The sequence below is a fragment of the Lissotriton vulgaris genome, chromosome 7, assembly GCF_964263255.1.
Source record: "Lissotriton vulgaris chromosome 7, aLisVul1.2, whole genome shotgun sequence".
NCBI classification, from domain to species: domain Eukaryota; kingdom Metazoa; phylum Chordata; class Amphibia; order Caudata; family Salamandridae; genus Lissotriton; species Lissotriton vulgaris.
In genome coordinates, this window is record NC_141695.1 from 1,133,131,709 (window position 1) to 1,133,136,363 (window position 4,655).

At 45.5% G+C, this 4,655-nt stretch overlaps 2 non-coding genes across 2 annotated transcripts; both read right to left on the reverse strand.

The window, feature by feature from the left end:
* Positions 1-1,670: 1,670 nt before the first annotated feature.
* Positions 1,671-1,742, reverse strand: LOC147703022 (small nucleolar RNA SNORD2). The gene has a single exon (XR_015298772.1). It is a non-coding gene; the product is annotated as a small nucleolar RNA SNORD2 (small nucleolar RNA).
* A 354-nt stretch (positions 1,743-2,096) lies between these two features.
* LOC147703023 (small nucleolar RNA SNORD2) lies at positions 2,097-2,167 on the reverse strand. The gene has a single exon (XR_015298775.1). It is a non-coding gene; the product is annotated as a small nucleolar RNA SNORD2 (small nucleolar RNA).
* Positions 2,168-4,655: the final 2,488 nt, after the last annotated feature.

Here is a 4,655-nt window from a genome sequence, read left to right on the forward strand (position 1 = left end):
CTATACTGACTGTGAGTGCGTGTATAAGCGTCTACGTGTCTGCATGAGATGCGAGGGGGCATGGGCCTACCATGGTAACGGGAGCTATGAATTACTTGCACGGAGACAGTGAGGCCGGGCCCTTTGCTCTGCAGCTGGAAGGATGTTTACTTGAACTAGTAGGCAGGAATGTGTATTTTGAGGAGCGGAGCAGATAATTCGAAGGTTGAATACAGTCTTGGCAGGCAGCAGGCCGAGCTAAGTGCCGTTAGCCGCGCAGGGAGTAAGGCAGAGGTCACGGGTACAGAGGCAGCCCAGGCTGAGGCATTCAGTGTCAGAAGGCAGGAAAAGGCTCGATGGCAGAATTCAGGGCCTACTTCGCCTGGGCTGGAAAACGTGTAAAGTACACTACATAAAGACGTTGGCACGGCATACTTAGAAACGGAGTATTCAACCCGTTCAGGGTGGATCTGAAAGAGGACATGTTAACGTTGGACGCAAATGTATTTGCGTCTTCATAGCTGGCACAGGAGGGAAGTTACATGCACTTTAAGCTTGTACATGGAGACGGTGGGGTACACGTTAGGGAACATTTCTTGACCATAAAATTTATATTTCCTCAAATAGCATGTTGGCCACAAAGTAGTGATAAACTACAACTGTGTAGTCATCGTGGAGTGTGGCCTTTAATATATCCCCTCAAGAGTCTGCAAAGTTTAAGGAACTTTACAGAAATGTAGTCTTCTAGGGGAGGTCCGAGGTGGTCTGGTATTACCTGCAAGTGTGCTGTGAAGGAAGTCTAACTCTAGAACGAACTGCGCTTTCTTCGGACATCGCAATGCTGTTAAAAAAATACAGAAATAAAGAGATTAGTGGGAAGCCAACAATCCACGTGAATTTTGAGGGAGAAAATGTATGTTTGAGAACAAGCGTTCTGCTAAAGGGGAACTAGCAACAGCAGATTGAAATAAATAGGAAAAATGGGGTTCAAGTGAGGCTGCACAGAGCTGCGATACTTTATGAATTATTAACGCCCAATATTAACAACTGGGAAGTTACCCAGGAGTATTACTGAGCGCACATATCTCCAAGATTTGACACCTGCCTTCCAAACTGAACCCAAAACTTCTCTTAAAGTAAAAGTTATTGAAAAAGTATGAAAACCTCTCAGGCTTGGAGAAGGCCCTGTTATTCAATCACTACCACAGAATTACCCAAAACACAAAGCTCGTTTAAAGGATATTCCGATGCACTAAAGAGCCAACTATAAATTGCGTTGCTACTCACCATATACACAGTATGAAGAACGTGCAAATTCTGGGGCTGGCAAATGTCTAGTCGAAGGAGCTTCCCTGCTAGAGTGAAGCGTCAAACACTGCCCCTTTTACACTAGGTGTAAAAAAAGACTATGGATGGGATTCAATTAAATAAACCGTGCTTGTGGGGCTGCTGCCGTTCTGGGATCAGTTATTCTGCATTGGCATCATTAAGCAACTACTTCACATTAGGAGCAGTTCACCTTCGAAAAACTGCAACACCCCATAATGCAATGCCGATCAATTTTACACTTTCCAGAAAGTATTAGCTTTGGAGGCTTTCCAGGCAAGCCACAGGCCAATGCTACCTACTTCACCACCACTCATAATCACGACATGCACAGTACTATGGGTTACCTGGACCCGGGGGGCGCAAAATGATCAGCGTTACGTTTTATCACCATTTGGTGGTCTGTCCCGAAAGATGTTAAAGCCATCATGTCACTTTGCCCTGCTTTCACGTGTTGTACCACCCTGTAGTCGCGCTTGCCGTAAATGTCCCCATTTCAAGTTTTGTGTGGTATGTCATTTCACTGCTATGGGTTACAGGCCTTGCAACATGTAGTGACCCCACAGCTGTGCTCAACGCTGATTTTATTTATAGTTTCTGGGTCAGGACCATTCAACCTATTTTCCCATCAGTGAACACGCCTCACACCTCCACAATAAAGAGCTAGGAATTACCTGAATGTTCAGCTTTCACGGATATGCCATTTCCTCTCAAAATCTACTTCTGTAGGAGAGAAAAAGCCACCATGAAACCCGGATTTTAACACAGACACGAGCAACACAAGTCCGTTTTAGTGATCAGCGTTAAGTTTTATCATCATTTGGTTACAGTCCTGAAAGATGTTAAAGACATCATTTCACTTCACCCTCCCGGCGGAACACAGCATTTCTCGAGTCATCGCATAATGGAAGGCGCACAAATAAGATTTAATTCTGACTGCAAAAAAAAGGCATACTTACCAGAGACTGCGCATGCCGAGGGCTGTTCCATACTTCATACAAGTTACCCGGTGACACTCCCTTTATAAAATAAAAAGAAACAAAAAAATGTGAACACTATAAACAGTACAAGTTAATACAAACTTGCTCATCAAGCACCAGCTGAGCCACACGTTAAAAGTCCGACACAAGATATCTGGAGTAGATCTACAAGACCAACTTTAAATTGAATTGCGTTTCTAGGTGTGTCGGCCACAATATAGTGATGGGTTACAACCGTGTAATCCACTGTGGAGAGCGGCCCTTGATCTGCCCTTAAGAACTGACTGCAAAGTATGAAGAACTTTACAGCTATATAAGTCTCGAGGGAAAAAGTCAACCAAACCGGAAAGGGGCAGACCTGCCGCTTGAGTCCAGTCTGCGAGCACAAGTTTATTCAAATTTAGAAACAATTTAACGATCAAGGTCTAAAATGACCATGATGCCCTACAGAAAAAATGGCGGCTAGGGCGTGGCCAACCCTGTCACATTTTTTTAAACGGTTTTATATAGCGCCAACTTGACCTGGTGTCAGATATCAGAGCACTTTACATAGCACCAGTTGCGTTACATTGCGTGTTTAACAAGGCCCATGCACAACAGTAATACTTTTTTTTTTTAATCTAAACACGCCCATCGGATATTTTGACAACCAAGCCTTATATCATTACAAGTTGTCCTTCATGCAATATTACCTGCAACTGTGAAGAATGGCTGCGCCTGGTTCTGGTTTGCTTACTTCAGCCCCCATTTCCAACACACTAGAGAACAAGCACGGGCGCCTCGCGCTGAAAGGAGGCAGCAGGGGGAGGGGAGAGAGGAGGGGGCCTGCGCTTCCCTTGCGGGAGCGAGAAAACATATGTTGCCAGCCTGAATCACCAAACGTGCACGCGTTGCCCTTGAAGGCAATGGAACGCATGCACGTTTTTGGCTGAAAAGCTGTGCTAATGACTAAAGGTATTTTGCCTACGCAGCGCATGTGCGCTGCGTAGGCGAGACCTCAAAAGGTCTTGTTCACTGCTACTGATCACTACAGTGTATGCTGCCACCTCTGCACTTGTGCTGCATAACTCATTGTAAAGGCAGTAGCCTTCCACCACTATGAGGGTAGTGCTTTGGCTCCCCTCCCAGTCCAAAGTCCGTGCAACAGGTTTATGTCATGGCACACATCCATGATTCGTGTTCACCTGTGACAAAAAAGTCAGCATTAATGATCCAGACAAAAGTACAGTTGGGCACTCAGTGCAGGCTACACAACTTTACCATGATGAAGACTTTTCCTTCCCCTTTTTTTTCAGAGAAATTGGACCCCCTCATTGCCAAAACAAATGCTGATTATTTGAAATGGTGTCATCTCAATTTATCCTTGTGGGGAAGAAAGTGAAGTCAAAATGGTGTTGCCTCACCTTGTTCAGATCCAAATATTATGAATGCTAGACAAAGGCATAAAATCCTTCATTTGGGGTGACACAAGGTCACGGTTGTCTCCACCCAAATTAGTAGCATATCGAAAGTGCAGCGGACTGTAGTGTCTTGCATAGAACTCTATTATCATGTCCTGCGTCTGGCAAAGCTATCGTAAATGGGACCGGGGGTGATAGACCCTCAACTCTGGGTTTGATTGGAACACGACATGATTCATAGTGGCCCCGGTCAGGATATTCTTTACTACTACAAAATACTCTGTAAGCTGACACCCAACCCCAGGGTTCAAACCATGGTGAGGGTCTGGAACTTCTCTCATAAACTGTGGCCCAGTCCCACTTTTCTGCACATTAAGGCACCTCTCCGGAATAATTCGACCATTCAGGTGGGTGGTGGACTGCTAGACAGGAAGTAGCAGAGATAGTGGCTCTGAGTGACATTGTCCAAAATGAGGGGTTGAAATCCTTTCCTACCTTATTGGAAGAGTTCATCTAGCATAAGCATGGGCGGAAAATCCGTTACGCTCGCGGATTTTGCGGATTTTTGGGAAATTCGCAATCCGCGAGATTTGCGAATTTCCCGCAAAATCCGCAAATTCGCACGCAGCGGATTTTTTTGGCGGCGCGCGGCGTTGGTGATACAATTTTTGCGGCGCGCAGCGTTTATCATCGTTTGCCGAGTTGTTTTTTTCGATAGTTTGCGAGTGCTGCGCCATTTTGGATCTTGCTGTGTGATCCCGCGGGAATTGGCGAGCGCGATTACGTCATCGCGGCTTGCCAGCGATAGTTTGTCAACGCGAGTACGGCGAGATCACGTCTCGCGGTACTTCGCAATTGCGAGATTTGAGATGCGGCGAGCGAAAATATAAATTTGCAATTCTGCACAAGAAATCCACCAGCAAGCAGCATAAACCTTCTAGAAATGATGATTTTTATCTGAATAACTCCT